We start from the raw sequence: 24,728 nt of genomic DNA, 5'->3' as shown, positions 1-24,728 counted from the left end.
CTGCGCATGCGCGGAGGCCAGACACCGATGTTACTATAATCCAACTCCAGAAGTCGGTGCAAGAAAGATTTCATTTAGTTCACAGCACGGAGCGCAGTAAAGGGCTCCAGCTCAGAGCCAGCACAGGTGGGACTCAAAGAAGTACAAGAATTCCAGTGTCCGCGCGGGGACACGATGAATGAGATATAACAGCTGCCTCCCGCCGCAGAGCACGAGGGGCCTCGCGCCACAGCACAGGGTGAGAGGTATTTAAATGCAGAGCTCCTCGGTCCGCTCCTCTGGGGGAAATATCTTTCCTCTGCGCATGCGCAGTGAGGCTGAATGTTCTCTGTGCAGGGCAGTTCACAGTCCGTACCCCGTGCAAAGTCCTAACTCGGCGATAGAGAGTAGTGTCTTCGCTCCGCACATGCGCAGCTGTGACGCGCGGTCCTGCGCGTGCGCAGCCGTGAGACGCATTGTTTTATTTAGTTGAGCTCGCGCGTCACTCGGAGGGGGAATAACACACCGGGCCCCACTCCTCACAGGCAGCCGTGCCCCCGGGGCTCCAGCAGAGGTGAGGGAGGCCTCTGACCCCAGGGTGACTCTCGAGCCCGGGGGCATCTTCAGGACACTGAGAGGCAGCATTCAGGGCAGGGGCTGCAGGGCTCTCCAGACTCTGAACTGCGTCATACACGTGTGACTTAAGAAAAGAAAGTGCATTCAAAATAATAGTTCCACCATCTTTATAAAACAATGTACATATGCAAGCATAGAACAACTGTATGTAGCGTTTTTCTACTTTGCTTTCCTGTGTCTGTGTGTCTGTTGGTCTCTGTGTGTGTCTGTGTGTCTGTGTGTCTGTCTCACATTCCCTGGAGGGAGAGTATGTAGCTCCTCGTGTAAAAGAGTCGGTCAAGAAGGAGCTCACTGCATTGAATAATTTCTTGGTGTGCACTTGTTATTAGTATTACAGGAAATCACAATGATTGATTGTCTCTGTTATATTCTTCTTTCCCACAGGGTCTTCCACTTCAGTCCCTTAGGTGAGCCTCGGCCGCCGTCGTCCCTCGGACAGAAGGAAAAGACCCAGGTAAGTGTTTTTGCTTTATGGTTTAGTCAAGGGAGGATGTGAGGTTGGAGCAACCAAAAGAAAAAGAGTAGCCGATGATTTCTGCTCTTGTCTTTCTTTTCCATCTCACTTATTTCCTTTTCCCTGGGTCCCTTTCACCTCTCAGCCTCCCCTCTCGTCCCTCTCTGACTCAGCCCCTTTCCAAAAGCCCCGTAGACGCCCACGCTCCTGTAAGAGCCACGTTATTCCTGGGCCATGGCGTGGTGACTCCACGTCCTTCAGTGAGGTCTGGTCTCCTTCTGTTTCGACTTTCCCTCCTCCGCCAGGTTCAGGTGTTCCGCTCGCCAACAAGCTGTGACCTCCGCAAGGCTCCAGTTCTCTCTCTCGGAAGGCTGTTCGGTGTTCTCCGTTTTTCCGGTCTTCCCTGCTGGTTTCTCCGCCTTAGGTTATGGCTCACTTGAGCTCGTGGAATGCCTTTCTGGCAGCTTGGGGAGGATTTACCAAGTCTTAGTTCCTTTTCTCTTTCTTCAGTAGGTCGGTTAGTGTGCTGCTATTTCAGAATAATTGGGTTTAAACCGGCGGTAGTAGCCTTGTAAGCCCAAAAAGGATCTAATGCCTTTTTTGGTGGTAGGGAAGGGGGTGTCTAAGACTGCTCTCAATTTCTCTTGTTGCAGAGCGATAGCCCCATCTCCCAATAAATAGCCCAAATATTTGACTTTGCTGAAGGTTATCCTGGTCTTTTTGGAGTTCACGTGGAGCCCTGCAGTCCTAAGTGCTTGGAATATCTTCCCATAATGGACGAGATGTAGTTCCCAGTTAGGGCTAAATTTGATATCGTCTATGAAGGCTAAGGAGTACTCTGGATGTTGGGAGCAAACTTTGTTCATAAGGCTTTGGAACATCGCTGGTGCTCTGTGTAACCCAAAAGGCAGTGCAGTAAACTCGTATAGCCCATTAGAGGTGCTAAAGGCGTTTTTTCTTGGTCTTCCTGTTGAAGTGGTACCTGCTAATAGTCTTTTGTAAGATCGAATGTGGTTATATATTGGGCTAAGCCTAATATCTCGATTCATCGACACTTGGTAATGGGTATGAGTGAAATTTCGAGATGGCATTGACTGCTCGGACGTTTATACAAAAACGGATGGAACCATCAGGTTTCAGAACTATGACAATGGGGGAGACCAGTTACTGCTGGAAGGTTTTATGACTCCTAGTTGTAACATGCGCTCTATTTCGGCAGGAACTGCGTCCCGCCTAATGCCTGGTATTCTGTAGGGGCGTTGTTTTATTACTTTATTTGGTGGGGTAACAATGGCGTGCTCGAGTATTGTTGATTTTCCCAGGAGGTCGGAAAAGATGGAGGAGAAGGACTCTAAGAGGGTCTGAAGAGACACTTTTTGTTCCTCTGTTAGATGTTCGTTTATGGGCAATTTATTCAATGTTGAAGGAATGGGTTTTGAGTCAGACAAAACGTAATGGGTGTCTTTGGGGAGGGGTCCCAACCATTTCTTTAGTAGATTTATGTGGTATATCTGGGTTTTGGTTGAGGAAAGGCTTAACCGGTAAGTAGTGAGGCCTATCCTTTCAGCACCTTCATATGGTCCCTTCCATTCTGCCTGTTTTTGGCGTATAGAGGAAGGTAGGAATAGGAGCACCCAGTCATGGACCTGTAACTGTTGTCACCTCTTTCCTTTATTGTAAGACATCTGCTAGCTTCTTTGAGCTTTTTCTATGTTTTTGTGAGCAAAATCTCGCAATTTCTGTATGCGGTTTCTTAGGCTTTGGGTGTATTCTAGATGGTGTTGTGTCTCTTCTTATTTCTCTTGTTACCACGCTTCTCTTGTCATTTCTAGCAAGGTTTGTGGCTGTCTCCCGTAAAGAAGTTCAAAGGGAGAACAAGCTTCTCTGAACCTGGCTTCAAATAACAAAGAGGGCGAGTGGCAACAACATGTCCCATTCTTTCCCTTCGGTGGTTAGCATTTTCTTCATGGTTAGCTTGAAGGTGGCGTTATATCGCTTGCACAGACCATCTGGCTGAGGGTAATAAGCCGATGTTTTTATTTGAGTAATTTTCAAGGTTTTACAGACTTGTTTCATTAAACGAGAAATAAAGGGGGTACCCTGGTCTGTCAAAATCTCTCTTGGAAATCCTACCCTCGAAAACATTTCTAGTAACTTTTCACTGATGTTTTTTTCACGTGCTTGGTGTTTGTAGGGGAAATGCTTCTGGGTATCAAGTTGCGTAATCGACAATAACCAGTATATAGATATATCATCTTTTTGATTTTGGAGAGGACCCACTAAATCCATACTTATCCTCTTATAAGTAAAGCACTGGGTGTACAAGCGAGTCCGAACATTAGGGTGAATACTATTTTATCATGTCCGTGCACCATCCATTCATTACACCCACCAACTATTAAAACGACGAATCCATGCCAGGACTGTCCAGCATGCATGGAAATTAAGAGTGCCCTGACAATGTTCGCGGTCTAAGAAAAACGCAAGTTAAATTGTCAAAGCAGACTTGATACTCTCGTCATAAGGAAAGTTAAGTTGCCAAAAAACATTAAATGAGGAAGGATTGCGTTTTAATGGGACATGGCTCCATTGCGTATTATGTTGCACTGGGTAAACCAGTCAGTAGTAGGAATCTCACTGGACACCGGCATGGTGAACAATGCCCTTCCAGGCTGCTCATTCCCCTGCGTGCTCGTCGTTCAGCACAGAGTCCACGTGGCCTTCACCTCTATCACACACACTCACAGCTCTTTCTGCTCCGGGCATTCTGAATGTAACCAAAAGTTGATTTCACTCACCGCCATGATGAGCTCGAAGGGATGGTTGTACACCCGCACCGGGGACTAGTACTTTAAAAGAACTAGTCCCCGTGGTGGGCCACCATGAACTCTAAGGCCGTGGCAGACATAGTTAGGTAAATAGCAGTCCCACGGGTCACCGCCCTCTTTCTTTTGTTAACAAATCAAAGCTGCCCTTCTGTTCTAGGCCTCTCCCCAGCCTTTACACCTGCAGCGGCGGGCAGTGCTGTGTGTTTAACCACACGGCAGGGCACACCTTGAGTGACCCACACCTTTCTGTTCCCTTCAAATATTTATTTTCACTTATCCATGCAGCTTTCCCACACGGTGTTTGTGCCTCGCCGTCTTTGGAATTCAGCGGCCGGTGGACCCGAGCTTTTAATTATTAATTAAGTGGGCGCTAGGTGCCTCTCTGGGAATATTCTGCTCGCCCTGCTCATTAGCTGAATCCTGATCCTAGCAGCAGGGGCGAGGGAAGCCCAGGGGGGTGGCAGGCAGGAAAGCACCGTCTACTGCCCTTCTACAGATATCAGTTGTCACATAATGCAGCTGTGACAGGTGAGGGCGGCATTCTATGCAGCTGGCCCAGTGCCTGGACTCTACCTGGGGGCCATGAAGGCGCGTAGGGGGCCTGGCCTGGACGATGCACGGGGAAGGTACAGACAAATGCAGTGTAAATGCCTACAACCTGTCCACATTTCTGCATATCTTAAGACGTGTAAATGTCACACCCTGTACAACATTGTTTTTCATGGATACAGCGTTATCGCTTCAGATTCTTTATGCCTGCCTCCATGCTTGAGCCCCAGAGTGAATTACCATCTTTAGTAGCTACCGCGTGGAGGGTTTCCTCAAGGCCATTGTTGTTTAGTCACATTAAAGGACTTAATTATGATGTAAGGCCTTCTAGATTTACTGCCAGACGCGGCCGGCATGACGGGCGGGTGGGAGGGGCGGTGGAAATGGGGTCGTGGCGGAGGGGGGAGGGGTTCATTTAATAAAAACTAAATATTACATAAAACTTATTGTCCCACTTCTGGATGGGTCCCGGCTCCCGCCGTCCTGCGTTTTCTTTGCCTGCAGCTCTCGTCATCAGCAAAGGCAGCGTCCCTTTCCTCCAGGCTCCACGAATCACAAGTGGTGAGGCGCATTGGAGCGTGCTCCACCCGGGCCATTTTCTCCATTGTAGGCAACTGCAGCAGCCTAATAGAGAAAAAAGAGAGACTGGGCGGTCCTGCTCCAAGGCAGGGGGGATTGACTTGCCCACTGTTGTACATACTGACTGTTTGGTCGGCCCTGGAGCCGACCAGTCAGTATGCACAACAGTGGGCAAGCCACATCCCCCTGCCCTGGAGCAGGACCGCCCACCCCCAACGAGGCACTTCTGCTTTCTCGCCGTGCGAGAAGTAAGAAACATAAAATGGTAGTTAATACCATTATGTTTCTGCCTTCTCGCACAGCGAGAAAGTAGGGGGGTGACACCCCCACGCCCCAGTGAGGGAGCTGCCACTGTCTACATGGCACACGTTCTTTATAGCAGTCACATTACCCATCTGGGGTTAAAAGTATATGGAGGTGGTCCAGAAAGTTGAAAATACATTTTTGCATACCCTCTTATCGGTCCCCCAATTAACTTCATTTTTTGTTATCGATCAAGACTTGGGGGTTAGGTATGTGTCAGATTTGATGAGGTTGGCCCCGGTGGTCTGTTGGCTCAAGACCTGGCTTAATCTAGACTTAACATTGTCCATCAGATTATTAGGGACTGCGTCACTCTGGAGAAAGCTAGTAGTATCCCATGGCTTTATTACATTATTCAGAAAATATGTAGGGGTTTACCCAAATGACCCTCCTCTACCTGGGCAAAGTACTACAAAAAGGTAAAGAAAAAACGTCTGGCAAGGAGGAAAAGATATGTGTATATCTACTTAAACATAGGGAACTTTATATTGCCCTATTAACAGTACAAAGTCCTGTTGTTAGTTCATATTTCTTATTTTAAAAAAAAAACCATACCAGACACATTTTGTACGAACTTTTACTTATCGTTTTTAGTTATTGTTGTAATAATTTTTTTGTCATCAATATTTCGATATTATCTTTTTCATTTTGATATCATCTTTTTGGACATACAAACATATATGCAAACTACAAATAAGTAGACATCCCAAAACACAATTCATAAAATTCCTTCTACCCCTTTGATAGAAAAAACAGTGTTCGTCTATTAAATAAAGGAAATACACTTTGAGGTTGTCTTATATGCACACGAGGTAATTACCCCTCTAGAGACCTTAATTCAGAAATGTGAATTCACTCGTCAGAAAGATATATCAATTATAATCAGACTCCTCTTGTCAAAGACTGCTGACACGGACACGTTTCGGCCTTTATATTATTCTTGGCCTCCTGATGACAAGGGTAAGGAAACTTGTAGAGCCAAGTCCAGGTGCCCTGAATTTAGAACCCAGTTCAGGACGAACAAGCAAATGTCCAGGAAATCTCACTTCATTACTTTCTTTTAATTCACATGCCACTAATAGAATGCCAATTAATTTCTTAGTAACCTCTCCGAGGCATATACAATGTTCCCCGCTCTCTGTGCTTTAACAAACACATATGGTCACCGTTCTCTGTCCATTCTGCTAGGGGTTAGGTATGTGTCAGATTTGATGAGGTTGGCCCCAGTGGTCTTTCGGTTCAAGACCTGGCTTAATCTAGACTTAACATTGAACCATCAGATTATTAGGGACTGCATCACTCTGGAGAAAGCTAGTAGTATCCCGTGGCTTTATTACATTAAGCACAGCCTATTAAAATTGGGGCGCCCAGATATTTTTTATTCACCGGATACGATAAAAAAAGCGGACCTGACTTGGATTAAAACCCAATTCTTGAATTTCCTGTCGGTGGAGTGTCGGTGGAGCGTGAGGAGCGGGAGTTACTGAAACCATCAGTAAAGGCTTATTTTTTGTCAAAAACCTCCCCTCGGACTGAACCTTACCTGAGAATTGTTACTAAACCCTTCCACCGTTTGCTTTTAACTAGGTTCTGTTTTAACCTAATTCACTTCTTTTTAGGTAATTCCCAAGGATGGAGTAGGCATGAAAATTTGAGTCTGTGTACCTGTGACAATTTCTCACCACAGGATACTATGTATTTTATAATGTTTTGCAACCATTATAAAGTGATTCGCAGGAAGTTCTTAGTTCCTATTTTAAGAGAAAAAATGATTTGTACAGGTTAAACCTGCTTTAATTTAACTCCAAATGTTGATTGATCCATGGGAGATTTTTAATATTGCAAGCTTCTTAGTAGCAGCCGTTCGTCTCAGACAAAAAAGGTACCCTATGATAAACGCTACATAAGCATCAACTATATACATACAATCATTGTTTTCCTTTTTTGCTGCCTTTCTTGAAAATACCCCTAATGTGGTAGTCCTTTTGTCTTTCTATGTGCTATTGGCTATTGGGGTTTTTCTATGCCTATGAAATTGATTTTGTAACATTGATACATTTTTTTTGCCCACATGTTGTGATTTGGATTTTAAATGTTTTTATTGTGTACTGGGTTATTAGAATTTTACTTGTATGGTATTAATTAACTGAATAAAGTGGTTTGACTGACTGACAGTCACATTACCCTTCTCTGCTACTTCATGATGAGGGAAAACTGCCACTAGACAAAACGCTGATCTCGCTCCAGCAGAAATATTATTCACAGGAGGCATCTTTACATTTTTAATGTTGCCTGAGTACTCTTGGACACACAAGGAATTTGGCAGCAGGTGGTTTTAAACCCATGTTATTTCTGAACACACAGCACCTGAGCCTCCACTCCCCCGATCAGTGCAAGGCGTTGCAGTGCACCAGACGTTGCACAAGTACCTAAAGGATCTCTATGACAAAACCAGTAACTCATTGCTATAATCTTCATAAAATACAGTCATGTTTGTGATAAAAGCCTGGTACGCATCCTTTGGAGCAGGATAATTAATGCTCAGTGCTACTAGCCATGCTGGTCAGTCAAAACTGCCACTAGACAACAAAACTCCAACCTCTCCGCAGGAACATTAGTATTTGACTCACATGTGTGTCTCAGAGTCTAGCCGCCATCACCTAAGTCACTGAAGGAGGGATTGGATGCAATTCCTGCAGTCCCGCAGGTGGACGACTACAACTCCCAACCCCCCTGCTGCTGGACTCACACATTTAAGCACAACGTGTTCCCGCGGCTGTTGTAGCCGCCATTGCCTGAGTCATTGGAGGATTGGAGAGGATGCAATTCCTGCTGTCCGCAGGTGGTGGACTACAATTCCCAGCCCCCCTGCTGCTGGACTCACACATTTAAGCACAACGTGTTCCCGTGGCTGTTGTAGCCGCCATCGCGTGAGTCACTGGAGGAGGGAGAGGATGCAATTCCCGCAATCCCGCATGGGAGGTCTATAACTCCCGACACCCGTGCTGCCGGGGTCGCGCATTTAAGCGTTAGGTGTTCCCACGGCGCGGAACGCGCCCGGGTGAAGCCCAGGTCAAGGGCAGGCCCGTCCACGCCCGTCGGAGCTAAGAATAGGCTGGGTGGAGGGACTGTAGACACGCTTGATGCCTTCTTAACTAGGGCAACGAGTGTACTCGTGCACAAAATCGAATTAACTGAGCTGTGTTTATCACTGGAGCCTCTTGTCTACCAGATGCAGTCCTCCTTAGGGGACACAAGTGTCGATAATATTACCACTCCGCCATTGCAAGTACTTCCATCTGAGAACCCGGTACCAAGCCTCTTGGAAATTCTTCCCATTATACTTGCCCTCAACGATACACCTATTAGGGAGCTCGACCTTTGTACCCACCCTGATCTTAATAATGAACCGCCAGTTAAGAGGTGAAGGGGTGGTGGTATTCAGAAGTCAAAGTCTGCCAGAATCGTTCGAGCAACAAAATCAAGGGGGGTGTTAGATTTGGGGGTCTCAAGTTGGCACAGGTAGGTACTTGTGACAAATAGGGACCTTCTCCTCTAGTCAGGTTAAGGGGGATTACACACCTAAAATAACCCCTGCTCTCCCTCTACGTTGCGTGGCGCGAGCAGCAAGGCTTTCCTTCAGAGGCGTTGTAAGTTAAGCAGTTGTGACCACATACAGTAACTCAGTGACCACACTACAAATTGACACCACACAGGTTTTATTTAAAAAATAAGTATACTTTATATAGAGTTACCACAAGACCATAAACGACAAAAATACGCACTATGATTACTTTAAGATAGTAGATTTAAGCTTAGTTCAGTTCAGTTCTTAGATGCGACACTTTGCGTCAATGTACCTTAAGTTGCGTTGCGCTTACACGACAAGCAATGTCGCAGCGATGTGAAATGCGGCGAAGTTCAGGGGCAAAGAAATAAAGAGGTGAAGATCTTCCAGAAGCGGCACGCTTCTCGAGGATGCAAGAAGCTCTTGGTTCGATGCGTGAACTGCAGCGGCGACACCCTTATGATGCAACAGCTCCAGCGACTGCGCTCTTCTCCCATGATGCGTGAAGATTCCGCTCGATGTGACAACTACAGTGGCGACATCCAAGATGCAACGGCAGCAGCTCCGACGGCGGCGCGCTTCTCGGGGATGCGAGGTGCTCTTGATCAATGCGGTGCAGTGCGACAGTTCCACCGGCGACACCCTCCTTTCTCCGGAGTTGCGGCAGCAGCAGCAGCGACGGTGATCCGCTTCGTTGCGGCACGCTTCTCTCCGATGCGGTGCAGTGCGACAGTTCCAGCGGCGAACACTCCTTTCTCCGGAGTTGCGACGGCAGGTGCAGCATCAGCGACACGCTTCTTCTCGTTGAGTCGCGCTTCCAGCCCCTTGATGATGATGATAGGAGGCTTGTATAGCGCAACTTAGCCCGTAGGCGTCAAGGCGCTGAGGATGGAAAAATCTGTGTGGAGGGGGAGGAGGCGTGCCGACTAGAAATGCTTTAGCACTTCTGGGAACGGAAAGGAGATTTTTATTCGCTGAGCGCAGGGCCCTGCCGGGGATATGACGGGACGCGAGAACTAATATCTTCTGCCCCAAGTCCATGCAGGGCACGGTGAGTAAGGCACAAGGCCTTAAATTCAATCCTTGCTTGCATGGGGAGCCAGTGCAAATTTTTTCCTGATGGAGGAGCCTGATGAACGCCTCGGAGCATCAACAACGAACCTTGCGGCCGCGTTTTGTATAATCTGGAGACGCTGGACAAGTTGCTTATTAATTCTTAGATAGAGTACATTACAATAATCTAGTCTTGAGGTTATGAGGGCCACCGTGACCTGTTTACGGGCTTCGATCGACAGATAGTGAGCGATTTTCTTTAGGATTCGCAGAACCCCACAGCAGGTTGAGGCAGTCCTGCTAACATGTTTATCAAAGGAAATCTAAGAGTCAAAGATTACACCCAGATTCCGGGCAGACTGAGATGGCGTGGGGCAGGCACCTAGGGCAGAAGGCCACCAGTCAGTAGACCAGATCTCCTGCTTGCCTCCGAAAATGAGCACCTCCGTTTTCTCCCCGTTTAACTTGAGGTAATTTCTCACCATCCAATTCGCAACTGCTTCCATGCAGGCTCTAAAATTAAGGGCAGTGATGTCAGTGGTTTGCGAAATGGAGACCATGATCTGGGTGTCGTCAGCGTAAGATACGACTTCCAGACCAAAGGATCTGACCAACCTGGCCAATGGTGTTACAAAAATATTAAAGAGCGTGGGACTCAGGGACGAGCCCTGAGGGACCCCACACTGCACAGGCTTGATGGGGGAAAAGATAGTTGCCCAGCTTGACCCTCTGTTTGCGTTGAGCCAGAAAAGATGTTAAAAGGCTAAGCACGGGTCCCTCCACTCCTATCTCCCCAAGATGCATGGCCAAGATGGAAGGGGACAGGGTGTCAAAGGCAGCTGTGAGGTCGAGCAGGACCAGCAGAGTAGTCTGGCCACTGTCGACCTTAGAACGTATGTTGTTGGTGACAACTGTGAGGGCGGACTCGGTGCTGTGTGCCTTCCGAAAACCGTGTTTAAGTGGGCTTCTAACATTTTCGCAGGAGCAGGGAGCAAGGCAATAGGGCAAAAATTCTTGAGGGTCCCTGGGTCTAGCGTGGGTTTCTTAAGAAGGGGTTTGACAATGGCTAATTTCCATAGCTCCGGGTAGACACCCTCGTGGATTGCCCGATTGATGACCTCCAGGAAGGGAGGGAGTAGGACGTCTCTGCACTCTGTAAAAACTTTAAGAGGGCAGGGGTCAAGAGGCGATCCCGACTTAAGGGCATCCAGGTGCAAATTAAGTTGTTCTAAGGTTAACAAGGGAAAGTTGGTAAAGTAGCATCCCTGAGGTCTAACGGAAATCATATCTACAGAGGGTGCCACCATGTCGGAGGGGGGCCCTAGATCATGGTTGAGGGCTTCTAGACCTGAATGAATATCCATAATTTTCGCATGGAAAAAAGTGGAAATTTGGTCGCAGAGATCTTGTGAGGCAACAATGGGGTCGGGAGATTGAAGGGCACACAGGGAATCCACGATTTTGAATAGTTCCCGAGGGGAGCTAAGTGAGGTGGTGATTTTGGTAATGTGGGATTTCTTTGCCGCCAACACCGCAGTTTTATACTCCTTGAGAAGTCTTTTGTGATTATCTTTTTCAAGGAGGTCGAGGTGGAGCCTCCAAAGCCTCTCCTGCTTCCTACAGCCCTGCCTGAGTAATCTAAGGGTGTCTGAATACCAGGGTGCTGTGGGGCGTTTCCTTGCGGAATAGTGCTGCTTAAGCGGGGCCAGAGTATCGATGGCCTTAGAGATGGCATTGTGAAGGTCCAGAGCCGCAGTGTCGGTGCCTTTGGGTGAAGAGGTCATGGAGCAGGACAGTAGTGGGGCTGGAGTTTCATTATTTATCCCCCGAAGGTTTCTCTTTAATTCCCATCTGCTAGGATCTCCCAATGATGGAATGAGGGGTAAAAAGAGGGTGCCACCATGTCGGAGGGGGGCCCTAGATCATGGTTGAGGGCTTCTAGACCTGAATGGATATCCATAATTTTCACATGGAAAAAAGTGGAAATTTGGTCGCAGAGATCTTGTGAGGCAACAATGGGGTCGGGAGATTGAAGGGCACACAGGGAATCCACGATTTTGAATAGTTCCCGAGGGGAGCTAAGTGAGGTGGTGATTTTGGTAATGTGGGATTTCTTTGCCGCCAACACCGCAGTTTTATACTCCTTGAGAAGTCTTTTGTGATTATCTTTTTCAAGGAGGTCGAGGTGGAGCCTCCAAAGCCTCTCCTGCTTCCTACAGCCCTGCCTGAGTAATCTAAGGGTGTCTGAATACCAGGGTGCTGTGGGGCGTTTCCTTGCGGAATAGTGCTGCTTAAGCGGGGCCAGAGTATCGATGGCCTTAGAGATGGCATTGTGAAGGTCCAGAGCCGCAGTGTCGGTGCCTTTGGGTGAAGAGGTCATGGAGCAGGACAGTAGTGGGGCTGGAGTTTCATTATTTATCCCCCGAAGGTTTCTCTTTAATTCCCATCTGCTAGGATCTCCCAATGATGGAATGAGGGGTAAAAAAAACAAAAGGGACGGCCATGTGGTCTGACCAGGACAGAGGGAGGGGGATCCCTATCCTTAATCTGGGGTCATTGGAGAAAACACCGTCCAACGTTTGTCCAGCAGAATGAGTAGGCCCCATAACTCTTTGTGTTAACCCACAAGAGGCCATGGAGTCCAACAGGTGGATAGAATCTGTGGAAGTGTCATTCTCCAAATGAAAATTGAAATCCCCCAGGATAGTTAGATTTGGCCTATCTATATAGGGTTCCAGCATTTTTAGAAGGTCAAGGCTAAAGCTGGCCCTGGGGCCCGGAGGCCTGTAAATCAAGATTCCCGCAAAGGAGACCGTGGGGGCGGGGTAGAGGGCAAAATACATAGCCTGAAAGGAGGCTGAAGGCAAATGTTCGATGCAGCATTTTATAGAAGTTCTATGTAGGATTCCCAATCCACCTCCCCTCCGACCCACCCTATCCATTCTGGCAGGGAATATCCTTCTGGGATAGCATTCAGGAGTTCCGGCCCAGAGGACTCAGAGGCCCAGGTCTCAGTGACAAATGTCCAGGCGGGGCTTCTATCAAAGATAAAGTCTCTGAAGGCAAAGTTATTTTTAACCAAGGACCGGGCATTGATAAGGAACCCAGCATCCTTAGTCTGCGGGGGAAGCTCGTGATTACCTAACCCCAATCGTTTGTGGCGGGGGATGAGGGGGGGAGCAGGTACCTCTCCCAAGGCACTGACACCTGGGAGAATCTAGAAGCATTTTGGGGGGAAGCATGTGGTGGCAGGTTTTTCCAGGAGGTTTAAGTGAAAGTAACATCCATAAGGTGTAAAGGGGGCTAACCTGCCCATAGGTGTCTATGGGTCCAGCCGTTCCGGCCCCCGGTGCATCCTTGGCGCTGACGGGCAGGACTCTGGCACGACTCCGGCACAGGTCCGGCACATCCGCTGCGCGGAGACATGTCCATCCCCTTTTATGCGTCAACTAGAACGCGTCAGAGCGCTTCCACCCTCCCAATATGGCCGCTATGTAGCTTCGCCTGCCCGGGACCGGACGACTCAGCGCCTGCACTTGGCTGAGAGTGGCCCAGGTAGCGAGGGAATGGGGGGGATGGTAACAAGGTTTAAAAAGCTTATTAAATCAAGCAAGAATTACGATTTAAAATACACAAAGAAGAGCGACACAACAACCTCCCGGCTTCCGCCTCAGGAGGGAAATTATCACACGCAGTTCCTCAGAAGGCCCAAAACAGCAGCAGGCACTTCCCAAAGAACTCTGGGGAGCCGGGGGATGAAGTCTGTTGTCCCTGAGACTTCAGCAGGAGGCAAGCTCTTTTCCAAGCCCTTGGAGATCCTTCACAAGTTGAAAGCAAAGTACAAAGTTCCTTTCTCTCCCTTTGGCAGTAAGGCAACCACTGCAGGCCATTCCCCCAAGCAGCACTTCAGCTTGGGAATAGTCTCTCCTCAGTTTCTTCATGTTCCTCTCCTCAGTAAAGGTTTCTTCTTGTAGTCCAAAGTGATCTAATTTCATGGGAGCAGGGTCCCAATATTTATACCCAGAAATCCTTTGTTCTCTGAGGGGAGAGGGGCCTTTGCCCAGTCCAAACCAGTTCTGAAGCACTCTGTTTACCAGACTTCTCGTTTCCTTTCACAGTGCAGGGCAAGCACATCAGACGCCTCACAGGAGGTGGAGCCAGCATTGTGGAAGGCAAGTACAGTCCTGGAGTACTCTGTTCTTCTTTAAGTGTGCAGGGCAGAGACATCAGCCGCTCCCCAGGGGGTGGAGCCAGCATTGTGGAAGGCAGGTACAGCCCTATTCAGAGTTCAGGTGCACTCCTCCCTCCCATCAAGATGCAGATCTCTCTATTCACCACTGGATTGCTCAGCCTGTCTCCTGGAATTCCCCAGCCCTGTCACTCACAGAAACCAGACGTAGGAATACACAAACTAGCAGAGGCAGGTTTGAATGGTTAGACAAGCAAATACCTAGTTTATAAAAGTGGTATTTGCAAACACAGAATATTAAAATAAACTTTACTAAACGATGTATTTTATTATTCTGAGTTCAGGCATACTAAACTCGAACTTCTACCATGTTCTCTGAGCCTGTTAGGATTATAAAATGTAACAATTCTAACAGCCCATTCTGGCCTATAGAGAACAGGTAGCCTTGCAATAGTGAAAAACGAAAATGGCTGTAATTAACTATTTGGACATGCCACACACACCAGGGCTTGTCCGACCTTATACTTACAATGCACCCTGACCTTGGGCCTTCCATAGGGGTGACTAATATGAAGCAAAGGGAAGGTTTAGGGACTGGCAAGTGGGTACACTTGCCCAGTCAGCATGGCAGTACCACACTGCACGCAGGCTCTGCAATGGCAGACCTTAGACACATTTTACTAGGCTGCTTCTGTGGGAGGCACAACCAGTGCTGCAGGCCCACCAGCAGCATTTGGATTGCATGCCCTGGCACACTCAGTGCACTAGACTAGGGCCTGACAAGTAAACCAAATAGCCAAACATGGAACCACTGATTAGTACATCAATTTACAATAGGGAGCACTTGCACGATGGCACTAGATAGCAGTGGCACAGTCCCCAATGCATCTAACACCAGCAAAAATACATGAGGCAACAGCAAAAATGGAAGGGAGACCCACGCCAATGACGCCAGGGCTCACAGGGGGCCACTAACATGGTAAACACGGGAATTAGTACACCTCAACCTTTGACCACTTTGTCCACAACTCCTTTGCCATGGTTAACTGATGACGCCTTGTGGAAAAGCTTAGAAAAAATTATGGCTACCTTACTGGGCCCTATTCTACAAAATCTACAGATTGAAGAGAGGTTATCTCGTATAGAGGGTCAGGGTGAAATAACTGAGTGGGCCTGTGCGACCAGCCGTGGAACTCAACCAACTCTTCCCACACACTAATTTGAACGTGGCCCCACCTTCCAATCTTTGTACTGTACCTGGACCTTCTACACGGTCAAGTATGTTGCTTCTGCATTTTAATGTACACTCTAAGACGATAGCGGAAGAAACAACCTCACCATTATCCGTGACAAGTATTTTGAATTGTTTGGTGGTTCCGTGACGGGGGGGAGGGCTGATCCTCAGTTGTTAGCAAGATCAGATAGCCCTAAGGTGGAACTAAATCATTATCGATTTTGGAAAAGGGGGGTGGTGATGGACAGAGTTTCTGAATGATGCAGAATACTCTTACCAAGTCAAGAGATCATGGTTTTAATCCATCACCTGTTTTTTAGCTCACTGCACCATCCCAGCTCAGAACCTGGCTATATGCAAATTAGTCTGTTCCTGTCCCAGTGCATGATGGGAACTGGGCAAACCAAACTACAAAGCCAATTCTTATACTGGGAAGGAAACAAGCTTCCGGGGACCGGTTTCTGGCATCACAGCCTTCGTCGGCCCGGCTTGCTTGAATCCTGATGGTGCAATGAGCAAGGGACTCACGTCTGAGTATACCCTCCCACACATAGTGTGGATAAAATCGATTTTGGAAAAGGGGGTGGTGATGGACAGAGTTTCTGAATGATGCAGAATACTCTTACCAAGTCAAGAGATCATGGTTTTAATCCATCACCTGTTTTTTAGCTCACTGCACCATCCCAGCTCAGAACCTGGCTATATGCAAATTAGTCTGTTCCTGTCCCAGTGCATGATGGGAACTGGGCAAACCAAACTACAAAGCCAATTCTTATACTGGGAAGAAAACAAGCTTCCGGGGAACGGTTTCTGGCATCACAGCCTTCGTTGGCCCGGCTTGCTTGAATCCTGATGGTGCAATGAGCAAGGGACTCACGTCTGAGTATACCCTCCCACACATAGTGTGGATAAAATCGATTTTGGAAAAGGGGGTGGTGATGGACAGAGTTTCTGAATGATGCAGAATACTCTTACCAAGTCAAGAGATCATGGTTTTAATCCATCACCTGTTTTTTAGCTCACTGCACCATCCCAGCTCAGGACCTGGCTATATGCAAATTAGTCTGTTCCTGTCCCAGTGCATGATGGGAACTGGGCAAACTATACTACAAAGCCAATTCTTATACTGGGAAGGGAACAAGCTTCCGGGGACCGGTTTCTGGCATCACAGCCTTCGTCGGCCCGGCTTGCTTGAATCCTGATGGTGCAATGAGCAAGGGACTCACGTCTGAGTATACCCTCCCACACATAGTGTGGATAAAATCGATTTTGGAAAAGGGGGTGGTGATGGGCAGAGTTTCTGAATGATGCAGAATACTCTTACCAAGTCAAGAGATCATGGTTTTAATCCATCACCTGTTTTTTAGCTCACTGCACCATCCCAGCTCAGAACCTGGCTATATGCAAATTAGTCTGTTCCTGTCCCAGTGCATGATGGGAACTGGGCAAACCAAACTACCAAGCCAAACTCCATCACCACCCCCTTTTCCAAACGGGACTAAATCATTACCCACAGCAGGTCCTCCAATTTCCACCAGCGGCCTCTCCACTGGTTTTGGTTTTGGCAAACATACCAATCTTGAGAGAGATCACTATGCAGTGTCTATAAGTCAGTTAGAAGGAAAAGAGAGTGGAATATGAGGGAGGAGGCCTGGTAAGGCCTCAATCAGGCGGCTAGGACATGCAATAGCAGAGATTTTTAGAAAGTAATAAACACTCCCTATTTCAAAAATACTAAGGATCCGACACTGGACTCATATGTAGGTGAAGAAGCATGGGTGGCACACTGTGAATTCATATTCACCTTAAACACTGCTCCTGTGATGCCCTCTAGTGACACAGATCCTAAATTGCAGGGTTCTTTTTCACTCTCAGAAGTCAGGAGAGGGTCGGTGGCCTGTGTTGCTGGGAAAGCCCCAGGACCTGATGGGGTGCCAATAGATCTTTTTCAGGAAAAGCAAGATTTGTGGGCTTCGCTGCTAACAAATGTTTTTAACAGCATAGTTATAGATGGGCCTCTACCTTCCTGGAAGCATAGTGTAATTATTCTGATATACAAAAAAGGGGACTGGGGAAGCCCAAAGAACTATAGGCCCATCTCCTTATTGGACACAACTATGGGTTGGCTCCTTTTATTCAGGCTGGAAAAGTGGACCCAAGAAACATCTTAGTGCAGGTGCAGTATTACTTCTAGAGGGTAAAAGCCACTACAGACCAATGTCTAAACCTGTCACTATGTATAGACAAATATACCAGAGCGAAAGACGGGAAAATCTACATGGCCTTTATAGACTTGTCAGCTGCATTTGACTGCGTGAGCCATCAGAAACTTTGGTATTTATTGGAGGAGATGGGGATTGATCCACTTATAATTAACTTTATCCGCCAACTATATGTAAATGCCACTGCATGTGTCCTGTATGGCAAAAATGGGGAATGAACAAGCCCCTTTAAGATCGCTAGGGGAGTTAAGCTGGGATGTGTCCTCGCGCGTTTCTTTTTTTCCAGCTATACGAACGGGGTTGAGGCAGCTCTCTCGGGCTCATCCCCGGACGTGCCCGTGTTTGACACCAACCCCCTACCAATGTTAGCTTACGCCGAGGATGTAGTGTTAATTGCAAGAATGGGGGAAGCTCTCCAATGGCTCATAACAACATATGCATCATTCATGGCTTCGCTGGAACTTAAAGTAAATGATACAAAATCTTCTGTCATTATAGCAGGATCTGGCAAAGCTGAAAAATCCCCACACTTCCATATGGATTGCCAGAAAAAGAAGTGGTAGAGTCCTTCCCATATCTGGGAGTCTTATTTGATAAAAATCAAACTTGGGAGAACCTGGTATCGGCAAGAGCACTAGGAATAGAAAGAAGTCTGAAAGCTATTAAGGCCTTCTCCAAAAGTTAGACGCTAGCTCCTTGGACCCTATTAAACACATTTCTCAGGCCAAGATGAAGGCAGTAGCCACATAAGGGGCAGGAGTCTGGGGTATGGCGCCTACCGACTGTCTCCAAAGACATGAAGATCATTTTTAAGTCCCTAGTGTACCTACCATCCACTTATTCAAATGATATCCTACATATAGAATTGGGGTTACCCTATATGTTACACACCATTAGACTAGCGCCAATTTAATACAAAACATATTTAAAGATTGTTTAAAATTGGACCATTACAATAAGATCAGATGGTGAGTTATGTGGAATCAGAATTAATGGCAATTTGGTTGGGAGAATTATTTAAGGATTAAACGGCATACAGGAAGATTTCAAAACAGAAATTAATTGAGATTTTTATGCGGAGGGCTCATTATCTTCGCAGGGAAAGGAATTACAGAAAAAAGACGGTCCTTGCATATCATCTGATTTCCCCCAGGACAGAGGGCGGATATTCCTATCTAGCACAAACCACTATGTGCGGGATAGGAACTATTGATATTTTGTCTGACTCTCCTCCCCTTGAGGTTAGGTTATACGGAAAGAAGATTCAAACACTCAGATTAATGCTGTGTCCCTGCGTCAACCATTCCCCCCAATCTGACCTGCACCTAGTCTTGTTTTGTGGGTTTTATAAGACAGGAAGAGAAGACTTTATCCTTTCGATTTTAAGGCGCCACAATTTTAAACAATGCCAGGTGGCACGTTACTTCTTTAAATCTCTGCCTGATCCCTTTGTCTGTTTTTCAGTAGCCACCTGTTTGTGGGCCTGTATGAAAAGGAGAAAGGCGCGAGGTTGGTTTTAACTAACAATTATATGCAGAAATGAGTAATTTGATGTAAACTAACTGGATTCGGTCTATGAGGCACATGATGCACTTTATGGGATAAAATGTCCTGTAAAATTATTTGATGTTCTTTTTAAATAATTCTACTTACTCTAGGATTTTAACTTGTTATGAACGGGGGCTGGTTGTTGATCACTGATCTAACCCCTTCGATGCTTGTGACGGAACCATTCCGAGATCAGTCACGGTTGGGCTGTGCTGATGACAGAATGGTTCCGTCACGACCACACCCATTTACATAGGGGCCCAGCACGGCAGGATAATCTCCCTAGCAGCCAAGGTGTTAAATTGTGCTTTTCTGATCTGTATTTAAGATTGATTTTATTGATTGATTTTTTACATGTGTGTCTCAGAGTCTCACTCCTCTGTGCTCCCTCTCCCTGCTGCTTGGAGCTGCTGCAGCAGTGTCCCTATCATGGCAGTGAGGAGCTCATGGTAATCCAAGGCCCCGGAGCAGTGTCTGTCTTCAGCGCATGCGCAGCTGTTAATACAAGGCCCTCTTTAACCCGCGCTCCGCGGCGGGAGGAAGTGTCTGTCCCCAGCGCTTGCGCAGCTGTTAACCCATCAAGACCTCTTTAACCCGCGCTCTTAGTTCAGTCCTGGTGTTTTCTGTTTTTCTGAATGGAAGACAGTGTAAACGGTCCCAGTTGCGTCCCCTCTTGGTTGGACTCTGTAGGCCACGCTTCCCTGCGGGGCCGCTCAATGACACACTCTTACAGTTTTATGTGCTTCGCTATTCTCAGCGCATGCGCGGCCATAACGAGCAGACATCCTGCGCATTGAAGGACTGGACTTTTTCTAAGGTCCAGCGGTGCCAGGGAACAACACCTGAAACCTTCGTGGGATACCTGTTCAGCGCACAAATGACAGAGACACGGGACACTTCCTTCGGCGTCAAAGATCAGCGTTTATTACTGCAGGGAGGCAAAAGTCACAAGAAGTACAACAGGGTGTAGGTTCTGAGAGTCTGCTTCAAATTGCAAATGTGGATCGCTCCTTTTATACACATTTTCGTCATTGCACAACACACGAACAAAAGGTTACAACTCAGTTCCCACAGTAAACTTCAAAAGGACTTCTTTCATGTTTTCAGAACCCCGGAACATAATTTCAGTAACATTGCCGGTTCCCAACTGTAAAAGCACATCTTCTCACCATCAGGCACATTCCACTCTAGTTGTAAACGAACGAAAGAAAGAGACAGGAACAGCTGCAAGGAAGACAGACAACAGTAAAGAAAAGAGTGTGAGGGTAATATCGGAAGCATGATCACAGGATCAAAGGATTCGATCCTAACACATGCGCGGCTGAAACAATAGACCGGCACGGCAAGATTACCCTCAAGCGGAGCCATCTGCCTTTGCAGTGTCATCCCCTCGTTATAAAAGACGCACAAAAGGAATATGCATCTTCCGCAAGGCTTGGGAACTAAGGGTCATAGCGCGGACAGTTGCCTGCTCGCTGACTACGTGAGGGCAAGAAACAAAATGGGTGCCGTATCTAAAATGGAACCCGAGGGTTCAGAAGAAGAAACGCGTAAATAAGGTGAACCCTTCCAAGTAGTGTAGCGAAAACGCGTACACTTACTAAACTCGTTATTTACGGTTCATAGATACCAAACTTGCCCATATTCGACCATGCCCAGAACATCATAACGATTCTCACGGAACCTCAGACGCTCCTTTTGCCCTCATGTAGGCAAGCACTAGTCGAAATCAGAATCGATTTCAATATTCATCAGATCATTCAGGTGCTGCTGGAACATCATCCTATCCATCAATGCCTCTTTGGTAACAGATGGCCTTCTTATACACGTAGTAGCACAAAGGCCACATAAGGCAGGACCACACTGCACGCAAAGACAACACGTGAACAGAAACGTCACAACAATCCCTATGATCATCAGAATCTTCCAACCCCATGTCGACATTAGGCCCCAAAACCATCCTAGAAGCGTCCAATCTCCCTCGTCCACGTGTATGGACTCTGAGATTTTATGCAACTTTGAGATGGCTTGGTAAACGGTTGGAGCGTTATCAGGTATGAAAATGCAGCAGCTCGAATGGATGACCTTACACACACCACCTCTATCTGCTAGTACAACGTCTAGAACCATACGGTTCTGTAGCGTCATAAGCCTATCCGCTTGAAGCTCTGCTGTCAGGTTACCAAGGGCGCTTGCAGTGATATTAGCAGTCGATTCAACCACACGAGTCAGCTGTCTCAAGTTCCTACTATTAACCATAGGACCCCAAAACGGTAGGAAACCCTTAAAGAAGTCTCCTGCCTCTTGACCAGCAGTATCCTCTCTACTAATAATGCCTCTCACAACTCTAGTCTTGTGATAATCTGAGGCAACAGTAAAAGTCGGTGGTAAAAGATTCGCAATATAACAGGTGCCTGAGAAATCACGAGGCAACCATGTATATGCACGATCATAACACACAAAATAAGTACCCTTGGCAGTCAAGAAGACAGGGGAAGAGAGCATCGGTAAGACATACGTCTCAGTACAAGCACTCTTCCCAAACTGAGCTCTCGGATTTTGACCAAGACCTTGCAGACAGAAGTGACCAAGGTGAGGTACGATCCAAATCGGAGACGGGCTCTTAAGCTGTTATACTATACTCTGATATACTATACTCAGTCTCACTCAGATCCTTATATGCTCGCACCTCCTCCTCTGGGATAAGCGATGCATCAAAAATGTCTCTATCCAGATCAGCAATAGCTATCGCCAAAGACTTGTGGTACGGGCCAGGACCAAGGTTTGCTGAGCGTGGCTCTCGATGGGGGTAGGAATCTAGTGCACTACGGAACATAGTTTGGAATGCTCGAGCTGACCCCTGGGGACTATAAGGAAGAACTAAATACGGAATACCCTTATCCATGGTATGTGGCATTAACCCACACACCCAACAATTAGTGGTATTCACCACCAACTGATGCTGATGCAAGAGTTGAACAAAGGAATTGTTCATAAATTCCGCACGTCTGACTTGTTCATGTTGAGGCAGAAGATGAAAGGAATGTGGAGAAATAGTGGAGGCAGGATTCAAATCATGTGAAGGAGGAGTAGGCGAAATGGAAGGCAATAATAATTGAATCCCAAAATACGTTCCACCCACCAGCAACATAGAAACAGTTAGGAACAACATAAAAATCTGCAACAAAAAACATTTTGTGCGAAACACCTTATGCAATTTAGATCTTTGCGCCGACATTTTCTCTCTTTTCGACAGCATAGTAAATTCCATCCTCTAAAAAAACGTCTGTGACGTTCTTGACGCACTTCGTTCTGAGTAGCGATTATCAATTCCCAGGAGTTCCCAGAAATCGACAAAAGAAATCGACCTAGTGTCAAAAACCTGCTAAACAGAAAGAAGTACCCGCACGGCCCTACGGTCAACCCAGATGGTAGGTTTTAAATGAATTGAACATTCAACTTAATATAAGTCTCTTAGCTGCACGAAAAGAAAAGGGTACACACAATATAAAATGTCCACAATATTCAAGGCAAATGTAAGGGGGTAATGTAAAATCAAAAATAATAAAAGTATTTTATTAGTCTTTATTGCGTGGTCGAAGAAAATATCGACATCTTCCGGGTCGAGTCTGCTCTTCAAACAACGGTTCAGATGGCAAGGCAGTGTTCGATTGTTCAGACAATAATTCAGGACTTGAACTCTCCAATGGTGATGACGTAGACAAAGTTTTGGTTGATTCAACAGGGATGTCTGATTGAACTAAGCCGTTCTCTACAAGCTGAGCATCACTGAATGGTATATAGGACAAAGGTGTTTCTATTTCAGTCGAGGCGACTCCTTTCTTTATCCACGTATCTGCTGGCAAAGGAAACGGAACTTTCTTGGTGTGGGTGGCATGCACCCAATGCTTTCTGCCTTCCAGTCGAACCGCCGTCCTTGTTGCCAGTAACACCTGATGGGGACCCACGAACCTTGGCTCAAGATTTCGTTTTCGTCCAAAATTTCGGGTAAGCACCCAGTCACCTGGTTGGAGCCGATGGACAGGTCCCTCAGTTTGTGCCGGTAAAGCTTCAAAGACCTGTTGATGAATCAAACTCAATTTAGCAGTCAGATCATAAAGATAGTCAATAAACATTGGATATTCAATTCTGTTAAACTCCTTAGGCCTCGGAACTCCCCAAATATTCGCAGGACGGCCGAACACAATCTCATATGGGCTAAGCCCTACTCGAGAGTGCACGGTTGCCCTGGTCGATAAGAGAGCTAAAGGCAAAGCATCCGGCCACGATAAACCAGTCGTTGCCTGGATTTTGGCAAGTTTCAGTTTCAGGGTGCCATTATATCCTTCCACCAAACCTGCCGACTGAGGATGATTAGCGCTATGAAATTTTTGGACTAAGCCTAAGCCACGACACACACTCTTCATCACACTTCCCACAAACTCACTTCCGTTATCTGACCATACAATCCGTGGCATTCCATACCTAGGGAAATATTCCTTGAGCAGGATTTTTGCTGTTGACAGGGCAGTATTATCCTTAAGAGGGTAGGCCTCAATCCATCTGGAGAACGCACAAACCACAAATAGAACATATTTCAGATTATTGCATCTCTCCAAATGGATGAAATCTAATTGGATAATTTCGAAGGGACATGTAGGAGGAGCAAAATGACCAGGTGGAGTGGGGGTGCCCTTACCAGGATTATACATCAAACATACCATGCAATTCTTTACCACTCTCTCTGCACACTTAGTAATCCCATCATTCTTCCATACAGGAGACAACAACTTACATATACCTTTCGCGCTAATGTGTGATGTGCCGTGAGCCATAGTAACAACAGCAAGCACATATGCGTCCGGCAACATCCATCTCTGTTTCTCTGACAAATCAACCCAACATCCATTCTCGTCTAACTTTCCCGTGCTTTCTTTCCACTGAGTCTTTTCCGTCTTGGTAGCCTCGTTCTGTATCTCCTTCACACTCTCAACTGTGTCCTCACACATACCAGTCTCCGTCGGCCATCTTACTGAACTTGTAACATACATTCGGTTTGTCAAATCTCTGGCTGTCTCCTTAGCAATCTCATCCGCAAACGCATTACCGCGGCCAACATCATCTGTCACTTTCCGATGCGCACTACATTTGATTATTGCCACCTGTTTAGGCAATGTAAGTGCTTCTAAAAGATCGTTCACAAGCTGTCCATGCTGGATCTTCGTGCCATGCGACGTAAAGAACCCTCTTTCTCTCCACAATCGACCAAAACTATGCGCTACACCAAATGCATACTGACTATCGGTAAACACATTCACTCGCTTTCCTCTGGACAACACACACACTCTTGTCAAGGCGATCAGTTCAGCCGCTTGGGCCGAATTCTGATTCAATCTCGCAGATTCCACAACCGTACTCAACGTCACTATAGCATACGCGGTTGTCACATCACCATTCGGCAATTTAAAACATGAACCATCAACATACAAAGTACCATCGGGATCTACCAATGGAGTATTTTTCAGGTCAATACGACCTTTCGTCTCTTCTTCAGTTCTTAAGTAGCAATCATGTGATGCTACATCA

The 24,728-nt window shown here is 46.8% G+C and overlaps 1 long non-coding RNA gene across 1 annotated transcript in view; it reads left to right on the top strand.

Annotated features, from left to right (window-relative positions):
• The first annotated feature begins 466 nt into the window (after nt 1–466).
• LOC144807981 (uncharacterized) overlaps nt 467–24,728 on the top strand; it is a 150,825-nt gene continuing 126,563 nt past the window's right edge. The window contains exons 1-2 of the long non-coding RNA XR_013606548.1: nt 467–553; nt 1,000–1,069. This is a non-coding gene — a long non-coding RNA (uncharacterized LOC144807981). The remainder of the gene's footprint in view (nt 554–999; nt 1,070–24,728) is intronic.

This window comes from Lissotriton helveticus, chromosome 1_2 (genome assembly GCF_964261635.1).
Source record: "Lissotriton helveticus chromosome 1_2, aLisHel1.1, whole genome shotgun sequence".
NCBI lineage: Eukaryota > Metazoa > Chordata > Amphibia > Caudata > Salamandridae > Lissotriton > Lissotriton helveticus.
Note: the sequence above shows the minus strand (reverse complement) of the source record. Positions and strands in the feature narration are given on the sequence as shown.